We start from the raw sequence: 16,692 nt of genomic DNA, 5'->3' as shown, positions 1-16,692 counted from the left end.
TTATTAGGTGTACACTCAAAACCCTATTACTCGCCGGGTAACTAAGCCAATAAACATCTTTTAACAATCTGAGCTGTCCTGGCGCCACGTTCACCTGCCATTCGGAGCAGCATTCAAATTACATGTAAAATTACTGTCAGTACGCTTAAAGCGTTTACCGGAAAAAACGAGCTAGCGACATTTGTTCGCTGGCCCCGCCCATTGTTTTGCCTGGCGTCGCCCCCTTGCGCCTTTATCTTGCGTGTCTGCTTGTCTCGCATAACAAATTTTATTTTAATATTTATTGTTTTTCACGGAAAGCCGAGAAAAGCACAGCGCATCTGGCCGCAGTGTCAGGGCCATTGCCGTCGTCCCCCTTTCCCGTCCCCCACGCTTGCGTCCAAGCAGCTGCAGAGCCGCTGGCAAAGACAAAGACGCTGACGACAATGACGCGGAGAACAGGAAACAAGTAAAACCGACGGCGGCAGCCAAATTGAAAACGAAAGCAATGCCAAATAGAACATGTTTTTCGCGCCAAGCGGGTGTTGCGGGGCTGTTGCCTTTTTTATTTTGTTGGTACAAACGACATTGTCAGCATTGTCGGCATTATGTGCCCTGGCAAATTGGAGTTAACCTGCACCCATACCGCACGCCGCCCGCGGAATGTGCGGCAGCCTGTTGTCTTACGCGGCGCATAATGATTGCCGCTTTGTCGCACGTTTGTTGCCCGCCGCACCGCGGCACCAGCCCCCGCTCCGGGCTTAAGAGTAAGCTGGCGTAGGCAGCCACATGGAACTTATTACTTTCATTTGCCTGCCACGCCCCCTGCCGCCAACGCTACATAAATTCATAACAAATTCATTGCGCGCAGCGAGGCATTTAGGAGGCAGAGCCAAAAAAAATAAAGGGAGCGAACAGAACTGAAGCAGCGACAAATAAACTGTCCACCTCAACGCTTAGCTCTGCCCGTACCCACCTAGCTGGCAGCTGCGACCTGCTTCTAATTTTGTATTTATCTGGTCCTTGCTCAGCTGCTGCTGTGCGCCCGCCTACGCCCCGCCCCTTTATCAGGCAGTGACGCGCACACACGGCGTATGCGTAATCTTGCCGCATTGCGTGCTCCTGCCTGGCTCCAAGAGCAGCGGCAGCAGCAGCCTTGCCGTTTTTTGTTATTGCAGCTCACACGCTTTAACCAATATGCCGCCTGCACGTCTCAGCTCTCTTTTTGCCTGGCGGGAATTGTCAGCGCATCTTTATGGGCACGCCGAAGTTTATTAGGCATTCTCTTGTGTCCTGTTGCCTGGCGATTTTTTTATATATATATATATATATATATACTTTTTGGCTAGCTATTGAAAAGTTGGGCAAATCTGCGCGACAGCGGTTCCCATTTAGGTTCTATTTGCATAATGTCATGTAATGATGATGTTGATTATGTATGCCACGTAGCGTCTATGAGTGCAAGTGTGTGTGTGTGTGTGTGTGTATGTGTGTGCTGTTTATCAACTGTAAGCAGAGTTTGGCAGCTGCTAAGCTTCAATGAGAGCTTGAGTTAGGGCATATGCAATGTAATTACCAACATTGTATATATTTCATATAGATTAAAGAGTTAAGCTCAAAAGAATTTTGTCTCTTGGATTTAAGAGTATAGCAAATTCTTCCAGTATTGAACATTATGTTATTTAGAAATTAAGTGTAGTGAGGCTTTTATAAGGCAAAGATTTATTGGAAAAACAATCTAATAATTACATATTTCAATTATATATTTAAATACCGTTTTCTAAGCTATATTTCAATGAAACATTTTAAAAAATTGACAATTAACTTTAAAAATATTCTATTGACTTTATGAAAAGAAAAAAAAAATGCATACCTTAAAATAATTTAAACATTTTAGCAACACATTTTTCGCATCACGAATTTCATGTAAAACAAATAGCGATTGGCTCATTAACTTTTTATTCACACGTAACTATTTTCTGAAATTTCCGTTCGATAACTCTCCCGTTTTATAAGCATCAGACGTTCTGCGTTACATATTAAATTTATTCTTTTACTATCATAAATATTTCATTCGGCACTTTGTAACACTTATTTTCAGCCCTATTTTATCGTCTTTTGCGAGTTCCCCCACCAAAAAAGTAGGCAACATTATTTTACTTAAAGACGTTGAAATTCATTAAAATTATCCCCAGCTCTTAAAACCAACAAACTCAGCGAAATTGCTGTACGCACATTTTGTAAATGGCCAACCCCAAAAAGTGACTAACTACCCCGGCCCCGCCCCTTTTGCCTAATTCCTTTGGAGCCAACCCCTGAGCTACTTCTTAGCGGAGGTCATTCGCAGACGTTCGCCTGCTGTTGTTTATTATTATCTCTGGCGCTAATTTCAAATTTGGAAAATATTCCATTTACTATTTTGAAAAATGATTGCAAGCAATTTCATTTCCGCTGGCGCGCCCTTTGGCGGGCAAAAAACTAATTACAAACACATAAAACTCAACGGGAGCTCTCGAGTCTGAACATAATCCTCAACTAGCTGCGAACTTTCGCGCTGGCCAATAAATGTTTTCGTTGGCTTGGACTGGAGTACAGAGCAGGGGATGGCTGGGGGGAGGTCAGATCCAAATCGAGCAAATGCAACATGTGACGAAGTTTTGTTATTGCCATTGGGCGGCGTCTGTGACACGCCCATCAAACTAAATTACCGCCAGCGGAACAGGGCGCATAAAAACCAAATGCAGCCACGTCCATGCTGAGATTCCATTTGCGCTGCGCCCCCGACTGGCCACCAAGTTGCGCCTTTCGCATGAATTTCAAGTACTTTTTCGGATTTTTTTTTTTTTTTTTGTTTTTTGTATTATTTTGTTTGACTGGCTGGCGGGCACATTAAGACAATGCCACAGTTCTTCCCGTTGCTATTTTGTGGCATTTGAAATGTGTTTTAAAGTGTGCGCCCAAAAGTTTTCTCTTTTTTGTGTTGAAATCTTTTCGCACCCATTGTATTTGAATGCTCAGCAAGTGAGTGTTTTAAATGGGTATATTCAGTTTGTTTAATGAGTTTTTTATTCGAGTATTAGATGATCCAAAAATGTTTTTAATATGGAATGTGTGTACTTCATTGCACGGAAGACTATCAAGTTCTTCGACTGTTTTTGCTATCATCTTTGGTTATATAAGACTTATATATGTTATTAAAGCGACAAAGAAAGTTTCTAAAAACATATTTAAAACAGTCAAAACTATCGGGAATAGCAATTGGGTTGCTTAGCGTATATAAGAAATATCAAGGAGATCCTAAGCGAGAAAGGAGTATATAGAATACAATATATAAAAGATATTAATATATAAAAAGTAGAATAATATATAATTATATATTATGTTGCTAACAAAAAAGAATATTTACATATCTTTATATACAAATCTTGATTTATTTTATCTACTTAAAAGTTAAAAAAAACTTGGTTTTCTCGTCTTGTTCACAACTTGCCAACTACAGGGTATTCGTAATTTGATCAACATTTTGGTTTAGCTTATTTTTTTAGGTAATTTGATTTTTTCTGTTTTTTGTTTTTATGACAGTTGCGCAAGTTTCACAAGTTCGCTCAAGTGCCTGTTGTGATTTGATGGAAAGGGGCAAGCGGGGGCGTGTCAGTGGGGCATATCAAATTTGATGATTGACACCTGGGCGGGCAAAAGTTGAACAACTTTAAAGTGCGCCCGCAAGTATGCAATGGCGCAAACTGAAATTCCAGCTGAAGTCTACCTGAAATGACATTAATGTAACGCGCTAAGCCAAGTCGTTGTTGTTGCTTCTGTTGTTGCTGTGGCTGCTGCCGTTAATGGCCCCAAAGATGTTGTTGCGGCTGCTGCGGTGCTTTGCTGTTTGTTTGTATGAGTGTGTGTGTGTGTGAGTGTGGCATTGGGGGTGTCTGTGGGCGTGCCGCAAGTCGTTGCTGACAGCAGCGGCGTGTGACCTGCAGTAATTACCAATTTTCTTGTTACATTTTAAAGTGCCAGCAAGCAAGAGAGAGACTGAGATAGAGAGGGTTTCTATGGGTGTGTGCATGAGGTGCACATTAAGTGCGCTTGAAGCTCAGCACTGGCTCTTAAGCCCAAATGCAAAAGGCAGCCAAGAAGAGTTGATGCTGATGACAGCGGCAAAGAAGCCAATGGAGCAGCGAAAGGAGCCGCAACGGTTCGCTGCAAAGGCTTTTCTCCCCATTTTTAGGGCCAAGAATGAGATTGGCCATTACCGAACGAGTTCAGCAGCGCAAGCGTGTCGAAATTTTGTGAGCATTGCAAAGGAGCTGCCTGTAAATTAAGTCGAGTTTGTTGCAATGGGGAAATGTTAGGGTGTTTATCAACTGCGAGCAAGTTGATGGCTTTACAATCTGCGGCTCATTAGGCTGATAACTCAGGATGCTTAAAAGATTTGACCGAAAGAAGCGGCCAGGTAGCTTGGATTTTGGCTCGGAGAGGTCTTCTAAATAGGTGATTTTCTTATAGCTCATAAGCTTAGAAATTCACAATAACATTATAATAATAAGAGATTAATAATATAATATTACAAATTGCTTAATTTATATTACTAATTTATCTTATGTTTGTCAAAGTTTTCGAGAATTTCAATTGAGCATTATATATTACATATTGAAATGCATATGGAACTTTTCAATATTACTGAAAATATTTCCTATTTTCGTCACATAAATCTGTAATTTATTCCATAACTTACCCGTCTTCTTAACTTTCTCTATCTCTTGCCTATTTTGACTGCTCTTAATCAAATAACTTTAAGATAAATTATCGAATTTATGCGATTAAGCTTAAGCCATTTGAATATTTAATTAATATGCCTTTCCCTTTCTTGTTGCTTGCAGGTATGTGAAGTTCACTTTAACTATTTACACAACATGTAATTCGTAAGTAGCATGCCACAAGTGCCTGGCAACATGCCACCTTTGATAATAAAATACGCATACGCGGCATTGGTCGCCTGGGGGTAGCACGGGAGACGCGCAGGGGTAGACAACACTTGACAGCTGGCAAAGAGGCTTCATTAAAATAATCAGCTAAAAAGAAGTTGAAACGAGTGCGAAAGTGTGAACAACAAAACTGATGATAGAGCAGGCCAAAAGGGCAAAGCAAAATAAAAGTGGCAAGTCGTGTGCGGTGCCTCTGTGTGTGTGGGGTGTGGGTGTGTGTGTGTGTGTGTGTGTGTGTGTGTGTGTGTGTGTTCTCTCTGAATGTGTGCAACATTTTGCAGCACTCGCAACACTCATCAAAAGCTGTCAAGTTTTGGTTTCTTTAGCTTTTCTCGCATCTTTGCTTCACTTTTATTTTTGCCTTGCTATTTTCACTAATTAATTATGCAGTAACAGCAAACAACTTGAAATGTAAGGAGATTAAAGCGACTTAAAAGGCATTTATGCAATGCCAGCAGCAGCAGAAGCGGCAGCAGCAGCAGCAGCAGCAATAATAACAACAAAAACAACAAAATAGAACAAACAGGACAGACAGAGCAGAACAGACAAGTGTCAGGCAGTCGCTCTCCAAGGATGCTTCTCACAGGGTGTCTGCATAAGACAACAAAATCGTATATGTGCGTGTGTCATCAGTGTCTGTATGTGGGCGTGTGTGTGTGTGCGTGTTTGTGTATTTGTATCTTGTGCGTGTATCTTGTCAAGTCATGTTAACAAGCTTCAAATTGCGTAGCAAGCAGCTTAAAATTTTGTTAAAATTAATAAACAAAATTTCACAAGGAGTCTTAATGAAATTTTCACAAAATATTTTCATAATTTAAGGCTTATAACCAAGTGGCAAATTAAATAACAAAATATTGTGAAAATATATTCAAATAATTATTAAATAGCCTGCAGATATTTTATACTTTTATGAAAATGCTGAAGGGATTTAGTTGTTGAGACTGTACCATTTAAAGCCGATTTTATTTAAAATATATTTTTTTAAAAATATATATTATTTAATTCTGCGTATATATATTTAAAATGTATTTAAAAAATTAAATATAGTTAAATAAAATTTTGCATATATTGTTCAACAATTGTTTATAATGTTCAATATTTTAAAGATTGATGCAAAGGACATAGATAAAAATTTATATAAAATTCTTTAAATTTCACAATCGCATATTCAAATGCACATATGAAAATCTGCTACCTAATTTATGTGCAAAGCTTATCCTTTGTCGCATCATCAACCTACTCGTATGTGAAAAGGCTTCTTTTATTGTGATTTACAAGTTGTGGACCTTATTGTCATGCTGCTCATATTAATTTACACTTAATTAAAAGCGCCAAAAACAACAACGACAACAACAACAACCAGCAGATATGATAGCTGACACTTTTTGACATCGGCGGCAGCAGACGCTTAAAAAAATTGCTACAAAAAAAGCCAAATGGCCAGAGAGAAAAAAATGTGTATTTATAAAAATGCTAATTAAGTTACAAAATGCGCTGACAAAATGAAAATTATAGACAAAGGATTGCGCGCACAAACAGCACACACAACACAACACACACTCTCGCACACACACACACATGTAGGCGCACAGCATGCGTGTGTATATGGCGTAAGTGCGCTTCAAACGATACAACGACAACCACGGCAGCAAATACAACAACAACAGGAATAAGAGTTTCCACGTTTGCTTTGCTCTTCGCACTGTTGCTGTGTTTTCTCTACTTTGCCACACGTTGTGGCAGGTGGCAAAGCAGAAGACAATTGAGCGACGCGTTTGAAAACGCGCACAACACGCGCCATGGCCTGTCCCTATCGCTCATACCCCTTCTCAACTTTCTACAGCAAACCAATTCTCCGTCCTCCCTTCAAATGTTTTGCCGGATTGCGGCTGTGTTGTCAAGGCTTGCAGCAAATTTTTTGTATACCCCGTGACTGAGGTGAGAGGGGTATAATAGAAGAGTTGGCTCAGAATTGATGCTTAGCCAACTTCTATAAATTATTGTGTGTAAGCTTTTAATTAATTATTATGATAAAAAAAGTCAAATTATTATAAATGTATAATCTGATTTTGGGAATTTAAACATATTTGAAGCAGCGTTTATTTTGGTTTTTAACTATAATCGCTTACAATGGGTATCTCTGCGTCTATCACTATCAGTTTTAATGCTGTTGCTGAACCTGCTTCAAGTTGAGCCTGTCACGTTTGTGCGCGAAAGTTGCTGAGTCTACGCTGTGCATGTGAGTGGGGTACTTAACCATATACACCTTACGACACACACACTCACACACACTCACACACACATACACATATATTCAGCCCTATGTCTATGTCAACGGCTTTGCGCTGCCAGCGGCGCCATTTTGAGAGTTTTTAATGTAAAAGCCAAAGCAGAGTTTTATTTTTTTTACCAAAAGAAAAAACCCGTAAAAATAAAACTCTGCAACTTTTCTATCTTGTATAATGTATATATATATACATATTTTTTTGTTGCCAGTGCGAGACAACAACAGCGACTCGCAAATGTTCTGCAGGCTGACAGACAGTTGCAACAATTAAGCGACATTTGTTGCTACATTATGTGCATATTGTGTTTGCTTAATAAATGTGAACATATTTTCATGGTCATAACAAAAATGGCTGCAGTTGGAATCTATATAGAAAACTTTTTTTTCGTGTCTGTTTTTGGTACAGCTGACACTTAACTCTATATAAAATAAAATATGCACTGTTATAAGAATCTATAAAGCATTCCGCAATATGTTTTAATTTGCATAATTTGCAAACAGTGTATAAAATCAAGCGAATTAATAGTTCAGTTAATTGGTCTCTCAATTATTTACTTTGGGATTGTCTGAACCCCAACTAATCTATCTCTGCACTCAACACTTCCTCTTCAATTTACTTTACAGCATTAAAAATTACTTTTTTAAAAACTGATCTCAAGTATTATAATTTTGAATTCTATTATAATTAAACTTTGAGGTTATCTGAACACCCAAATAATCGAATCTCCAGAAAACGTTTTTACGTTTTTGACACCTTCCAACACTAAAGATGACTTATTTACAATCGCTTCTGCTTAAAAAATATATCACGTGTTTTCTTTGTTCTCTTACAACTTGCAGGTTGTCTGTATTCTCAACTAATATATCTTCGCAGCAAACCTGATATTTTTTTCTCTATTTATTGCTGTTTTACAACACTAAAAATGATCTATTTACATCCGCTATTAATTAACAAATACACCAACTATTTCAATGTTCATTAAATGTTTTAAATTTTAAATTTAAAGCTCTCAACGGCGGTCCCCGCGAGCCGCGCTCTAAAGTATGCAATAATTTTAAGCTCCTTTTTGCGGTTGCCCCAAAAGCGGCCACAGAACAGCAGCAGCAACAGCAGCAGCAACAGCAGCAGGTACAGCAGCAGCGGCAGCTACAATGGCAATTCGAGAAAATTGAGGCGACTGCTGTGCGTTTTTATTGGGTTTTTCATGTGTCTCATGTGGTTTACTACAAATTGATTCTATTATTGTATTTTTTTTTTCATTTTTTTGATATGTTTTTTTTATATTTGCTACGCCTCGCCCTCTGCTCATGCCGCACACGCATTACGCATTTCCTTTGTTGTTGCTGTTGTTGTTGTTCCTGCTGTTGCCCCGTTTGTTGTTAGGTTTTGCTGCTGGCGATTTGAAAACTGAAAACTGATTGCAAACACACAGGCACACACATACACACGCACACTTACCCCAACACACACACGCGCAAACTTCCGTTTGTCTATGGCTTCTCTCCCTTTAGGCCTATGTTGAGTGCAATTTCCGTTGGTTATAGAGTGTTTGTGTGTGCGTGGGGATGTATATATATATACTATATAGCATAAACATCTGGCACATAGAAATTGCAATTACAGTCACATTTGGCTGGCGTTGTGCGGCTCCAATCAATTGTTTAATTAATTTTATAATGAGTTAATTTCGCAAAGCGCAATCATTTAAATTTTGCGCGGAAAACCCATTTATTTAATTGTTGTGCAATTTTTGCCACTGATTTTGTGCGTACTAAATTATAAGTACAAAGCCCCCCACAGCACACACACACACACGCGCACAACCAAATACACACACGCACACACAAGTACACACCCAAACCAAAAGACCAAAGCGTCCGCCTATGAAATTTAATTATAAAATGCTTACATTGCATTTACATATTTGCGGGGCTGTCCGTTTAGTTTATAAACATTTGCCACGCTCAGTTAAATTGTTGCCTCATTTCGTTTTGAGGCCGTTGCAAATTCGAAAAACTCAAATGAAGATGCTGCAGGCAAAACAAAACTAAACGAATTATTCGTTTTAAGACAAACAAATATTTTACAAAATAAATTCGTGTCAAATTATAGTTCTCAAAAGTCAAATTTCTTGGCTCAAAGCCAGCCAGAGAGGTAGACGTAAAGACACTGAGCGAGAGAGAGAGAGAGATGCGTATAAGCGGGATGCATATAATAAAAACCCAAAGAAAACACACGACAATTTGTAGGTTTCTATGTTTTGTTTATAAATACATTTTTGTGTCGACAATTTTGAATGATTTTCATGTGTAATTGGCAACCAAAATAGAGACATGTATTTGCAAATTTGTATTTATAAATATTTTTAATGGCTTTGAGCAATTCATGAAATACATTTTAGAGCTATTTCTCAGACTTAAAGTGTCAGATTCATTTTTGTTTGCCTTCGTTTAAGACTCGTGTGTCAATTTTAAGAAAATCCTTCCAGGAAAATGTGCAAATATTTGAAGAAATTAAAATTGAAAAAAATTGCAATTCAGTTCTTATGATGCACACTCTTTGTATTCCATTGTAGAGGGTATTACAATTTTGTCATGCAATGTGTAACGCACATATCCGACCCCATAGAGTATATATATTCTAGATCAGCATCAACAACCGAGTTGATATAGCCACGTCCGTTTGTATGCTTCTATGTGAACTAGTTTTTCAGTTTTAAAGCTATTATCGTGAAACAGATTTCTACTACTATGCACCCAATTCGTTTGCCACATTCCGTATGCTAGTATCACTTGCTGCATTTAAATGCATTCGAAAATGCGCAGAAGACGCAATGAAAAAATATCACATTAAACGTGTTATGCTTCGAGATTCCAATTGTCATTGTTGTATTTACCGCACAGCCACGCCCACAACAATAGAAAAAGGCAACTGCTTATTGCAGGCAGAATGACCACAGTTTTTACTTGTATACCCAGGACATGGTTGAAAGAAATGCTGCTGGCTGCTGCCTGCTGCTGTCTCTCCATTTGCTTTAAGCGCCGTGAAGCATTCTGCAATTTTTCATTTAGCGCTGCTGTAAATTCCAGATGCTCTGGCTCCTAGCTCCTTTCATTGCGTATTTCTGCCGAGCACGGGGACTGGGGTAACAAAACTTGGTCCTTTTGCCGCGTGCGATTAATGCGACAAGCTTGTGGGAGGAAGGGGCGGAGGACGAGTCTCTTAACTTCCAACTTCCAGCGCTGAGCTGCCAAATTCGTTGGCATTTCTTGCCGAGCTGCCTGGCCCTGTGTCTCCCTCTCTCTCTCTCTCTGTCTCTGTGTGTTGGCGTGTGTATTTTTTGCTCGGTGCGAAATGCCACAAGGTGTAAAATTGAATAATTGAAATGAAGCGAGCGCCGCGTGGACTCTCTGCAGGAGGCAGCTCCGCAGCAGCCTGCCGCCTCAGCCGCAAGGACACAAAACCCAAGAAAATTGTTGCAACAAAGTTTAGTTAATTGTGGTTAATTCTGATGGATTTGTGCGTAATTAGTGAGTAATTAAATTTTGCACTTCTTTGTAAAGTTTGGCAGCAGGACTCGCGGCTAGCCAAGTGGCAGCTCTGAATGACAAGTGGACGGCAGGCTGACTGTCAATTGTGTAGATGATGGAACGGAGTTTGTCCAACTTGATGAAATATGAATTGAAAGTTACGCTAAAATTAGAACGGATTGCGGTAGGAGAAAAACGAAGGGGGAATATGGGGAAACAAAGAGTTAACAAAATTCAGTTAATAGAGAATAACAATAATGAAAAGTATAATATATGAAAATAGAACATCTTCATATCAAACTTGAAAATTTTCCGTTTCTTAAGACAAATAAATACTGTCCAATTGGGAGATTGGAATACTACACATCTAATAAGTACTAAGAATTTATAATAGTAAACTAATAGTAGAGAATCAATCAGTTCATTATTATTAAGCTATTCATTCCTTTAACTCATTCTTGTGATCGTCAAATTTAAGATTTTCTATGCAATTCCAAACAACTTTTACTTTTAATATCTTTTATTTAATAAATCAAAACATCTTCAATGGAATTAAAACCATTGATTGCGTAATTATTCAAAACCTTCAAGCTTTATAAATATCTTATGAAGTGTAGTTCGCTCTGTAAACTCATCTTTTAATAGGAAAACACTTTCCAACACTGATAGCTCTCGTTTAATATATAAAAGAGAGCAAAAACTCGATTTTAATCATTACAAATTTTCCAACACTTTGTCCAACGCATCACGCAAATATCTGCTCGCTCTTTCCACTTCCACTTCACTTTATTTACTTTCTCTATTTATTTTGTCTCATCAGCCGCAAGGTATGCAACATATTCCCTTTTTTAGCCGCAAAAGCATTTGTTGCTGTTGTTATTGTTGTTGTTGCTGTTGCGCCAAACTCGACAACAACAAAAACAAGAACAACAATGCTGCCAGTTGCTAGTGGCTCAGCAGTTATTTTGTTCCTGTTCTTGTGCGCCTAATGAAATGTGACATTAAGTGCTGATGTTGTTGCCACACCCACGCCACCGAAATAAAAAAGTGTCGCACTGTGGCGCACTTTTAATTGTTGCCACCACCACAGCAGCAGCTGCAACAGCTGCAACAGCAACAACAATAAGTTGCTGCTCTTTGTGGTCGCTCCCCGAGGCAGCAATTGCCTTGGGGCAAGGGAGGAAACGAGCGGTTGCAAATGGAAAACGGGAAACCTCCCAACAGAGCACCGTCAGACAAGCGCCAGCCAAAAGACGCATAAAAAATAAATACAATAGACACTGAAGAAAAAAACCAACAAAAACATTCGAAAATTTGTATGAAAAAGAGAGGAGAATCACGAAAAACGCACAAGCAAATCGCAAAAAGAGTGCAGCGCAGGAAAAAAGTTTTTAATTAAAAAGTTTTGTTTTCAAAATCCATGGATGTGAAATGGTTAAAGCTGATGCGTATTTTTCCGAGTACCGTCCGCCCGCCTGAACGCGACCATTTTGAGTGGATTTGCGGCAATAGAAAGCGACAGCTGCAAATTATATGATTAGCGCTCTAAATTAGCAGAGATAATTAATTAAGACTTAATTTATGGGCGGCGATAAAACGTTTGCCGAATTTAAACAATAAATAAATAAAGAAAAAAATTATTTAAAATAATAAATAAATAGAATAATAGAATGCAGTTTAACGTAGCAATTAAAATAAAATTGATAATATTATTTAATTTTATTTATTCAGAGCTTAGCAAACCAAAACGTAAATAAATTAAATAATGCAAGTGTTAAATAAAGTCTAAGTCAGCTATAGACAAAAGATATACTGAAGTATAGAGTAGTATTAATATAAAGAGATATGAGAATATTTTTATAAGGAGTTTCCATTGATCTAATAGGTCGCAATACACAGGCATCCCTTTCAGAATGATGTCAACAAGTTTTATGATCTCCTAGCACGAAACTTATAAGTTTGTTTTTTTTTTTAATATATTTATGGAATATATTCAATGCTTTGCATCGAGCCGGAGCCGAGCTCAACGTTTGGCGCTTGCTTGTCTGATTATTAAACATGAAAACCTATGCAAAGACTTAAATTGTGCACAGCCCCCGTCTGCTCACTCTCTCGTATGCTTTTCTCTCCCTCACTCCCTGCATCGAACGCTTCGTAAATTGAGTTGTTTGCATTTTATTTATGGGCCATGGGCAGTGAAACTTGCACAAACAGCCCAAAAGTCAAACAACGGCATGCAATTTAAATGCAATTGTTTTATGCACAACAACAGCAAGCACACCAAGGCACACAAGCACACACACAAACACCCAGTCACGCACACACACACACACACAGCTACAAGCACGTACGGAACAACAAAACGTTGCATTTCACGCTGCGCTAACAAGCCAAAGGGCTGCATTTGCCAATGTGGCGTATGCGCAACATGCAGACGGCAAGAAGTTGCTGCCACAGCAACAACAAGAACAACAACATGTATATTACGCCGATGCACCTCTCGCACTAATAAATTATTAAATGCATGCAATAAATTTCAAATTAATCGCTGATATTTATCTCTCATTGCAACATCGCGATGCGTCGACGTTGGCAGCGCTGTGCATAATAATTATGTTGGTCAGAGCACGCGCGCCCTCAACAGCAACACACACAGTCCAACCTACTCCCCTCAACCACACTGCCAAGCCCTTCCCGATCTGCTCCAAAAAAAAACTGCACCCTTTGTTTTTAAATTTAATTTTTTTTGGTTATTTTTTAATATTATTTTTTTGGCTTCACTTGATTTCAATTCCATTTATTGCTGTTCAAATTAAATTTCTTTTTTATTGTGCTCCAGTTGTTGTTGTTGCACACATTTATTATGACAACGCCATTTGGACAGCCATATTTTGCTCATTGTGCCCACGTTTTTTTTTAACGCATTTCTTTTTTATAGCTTGGGTATATTGTTAATTAAATTATATAGCCATGCTTTATTAAACTTTTTTTTATTGTTTTCGTTCGCATGAGTATCTCGTATTATTTATTTAATCATAGTTTTAATGATTGCTGCAAATATGAATTAATCATTTTAAGTAGCCGCTCATTTGCAGCATAAATTTCTCAGTTTATAACATTTTTTATTTTTAATTGTCAAAAGCATTGGCTTGATATTTGTCTTGTTAAACTGATTTATATGTGAAAATGTGCACAATATTTTCAGTGGGCAGTTTCAATTTCAGTTCAATTTATAAATAAAAAAGGGGATATGCCCAAGTTTTTAATATCCGGCTTCAGAACCAAAAAACTAAACCGTACTGCAGTTTCGTGTTCCAATTAACTGTTTGGGTGCATCTTAAAAGACCTTTTTTCAAATATAAATTGAAATCTATAAAATATAAAACATAATAAACAATATATAAAACTTGGAAGTATTGAAAAAATGTAAGAAATTATATAGAAAATCCAAAAAATATGTTGTATTATTTTTTCAAATATAAATCAAATCCATCTGTGATATATAAAACATAATAAACAATGTGTAAATAAATATAAAAACTTCGGAAGCATTGAAAAATATAAGAAATTATTAAGAAAGTCCAAAAAATATTTTGTGTTAAGCGAAATATCAAATTGTTATATTTCGCTCAATTAAAGATGTAACACAACTTTATAATCGTAGTTTGTATCAGCAGCCGTTGCGGACTATGTGTAGTTTTTTGTTTGTTTAGATATTATAAAAAACCTTTTCCATGCTAATTATAATCCAAACTGCGTATCGGTTGTCTGTAAAAAGTGTTGGGTTATCCCATAAATATTATTGTTGTTTATGAAAAGTGTTGTGTAATCACAAAAATTGTTATATTCGATCTCTCTGTTTGAGTATTTTATAACTCAAATGCTGTTGTTTCATATTGGTCTATTAGAGGCCAGAGACAGATCTTTATTAGACACACACACACACACACAGCTTCAATTTGTTGCTACCCTTTTCCGGCAGCCTCCACTCCCCCTTCCTCTTAGCCAGTCCACTGTTAACGAGCACAAAAGGCAAACAACAAGCGACAAATATTTCACATTGTTTTTTGAATTATAGCGCGCAAAATGGCAACAATAAAAACTTTTTGCCAGTTGTCATATGCCCCAAAACAAATTCTATGCACACACATATGGACAGCAGCAGCAGCAGCCGTTCCCCGACTCTTTGCTGCCGCTCTAGAGCTTGGCAGCCTGGCAACATCAACCTGCAAATTAACACAATAATGGCCAGCAAAAGTCACATACAAAGGGAATGAGCAGCAGCAACAACAACAAGAACAACGACCACGAGAACAACAACAAAAATCAACAACAATATTGCCACAGATATGCAAATGGCATAGAAATTGTGGTTGGCTACTGGACAGAGCCTGGCAGAGCAGTGCCTGGGAACGGATATGCTTGCATATAAATTATAACACCGGCGTGTCTATTAAAATGATTGTATCCGCTCGATTATGCACACAGAGCAGGACAGAGGGAACGGAAGAGAGCAAGAGAGAGAGAGAGAGAGAGAGCGGGGCTAAAAATTCAGCAGAGCCCAAAAACTTTTTGACTTTGCTGCTCATATGAAAACAGATACAGATACAGATGCAGATGCAGACAGGCATAGGCACAGATACAGCAACTATATGTAATTCGTCTGTGCGAGCGTGTGCGTCTGTGTGTCTCTTGTGTTGACTTTGTTGCCTGCTGCCTGCCTGCCTGATGTCATGTGTGTGTGTTTGTGTGTGTACAGGTTGTTAGGCTGTGTATTTGGCTTTGCAGGCTTTTTTCATTGCCCTCACTTGCCCCCCATACCCTGCCCTTCTTTGATTAAACAAATTGTACATAATACAGTTGCTGCTTTATTTGCCATTCAAATTTTGTGTGTCTGCTGTTTAAATCCAGTTGATATTATGCTGTTTTGACAGCTAATTAGTTACGTTCAAATATGCATGTGTGTGTGTGCGTGTGTATTACTCTGACACACCTCTACCAGCCCCCGTCCGTTCACAGCCTGTCACTGGCTCTAATTGACAGCGTTTTCTGGTCCTCATTTAGCTACTTTAGATAAATTGCATAATGCGCAAAAGTTGATGCAAATCTTTTGGCTGTTTTCTAGATGAAGTTTTGGGTTTTTAGGCTTGGCGAAACCCCAAAGCGTAAACAATTAATCTGCTGCACGCAGGCAACCGCAGCTCTAAGATACAGATACAAAGATACACCGAGACGCCGGAAGCCGGGACGCACATGACAATTCTGCAGGTGCTGCAGCAGTTGCAAACCGCAACGTGGTGCATCTCGGTGGGTGGGTGGTCTGGCACGTCAATTGTGGGCCAATTTAAATGGCAGCTAATAAATTTGCAGCAGGCAACCGCAGCGTGCGAGGGGCACTCGAAGGATGCACGACAATGCGATAAGGTACGCACTCAGCTGTGCACCAGGCCAGAAGATAAAGTGCAGACGCCCAAAAGTGTGCAATGTATGTATGCATGTGTGCGTGTATGTGTGTGTGTATGTGTATGTGTTTTGTGGAGCGTAATTTAAGCCATTTATAGCTTGGAAATTAATGCTGCCAGCCAGACTACTGATGTCTGCTGCGTCTGCTGCGTCCTGGCCGCAAGTGCATCCACTTGCCAAAGCTGCCATTCAAAATAAATGAGCTAAATAAGCAGCCTGACATGTCAGACAGCAGACAACAGCCAACAACAACGACAACTAGCTGCAACAACTGCAACGAACAACTAACAAAAACAACAACAACAACAACAGACATTAATAAACAAGCAAAGAGCAAAGTTTTCAGGCTCTGCTATACTTTACGTGTGTGTGTATGTGTGTGTGTGTATCTGTGTGTGTTGTTTGGCGTTTGTTTTAACTATCAATTAAAGCTCCCAATGCTAA

General features: G+C 38.6%; 1 protein-coding gene across 36 annotated transcripts in view; it reads left to right on the top strand.

Annotated features, from left to right (window-relative positions):
* mbl (muscleblind) overlaps positions 1-16,692 on the top strand; it is a 228,494-nt gene that overhangs the window by 108,596 nt on the left and 103,206 nt on the right. The window lies entirely within an intron of this gene.

The sequence above is a fragment of the Drosophila montana genome, unplaced genomic scaffold (assembly GCF_035044405.1).
Source record: "Drosophila montana isolate Dmon_TW-CO22-7 unplaced genomic scaffold, ASM3504440v1 contig_2438_1, whole genome shotgun sequence".
Taxonomy (NCBI): domain Eukaryota; kingdom Metazoa; phylum Arthropoda; class Insecta; order Diptera; family Drosophilidae; genus Drosophila; species Drosophila montana.
This window is presented reverse-complemented; position numbering and strand designations above follow the sequence as displayed.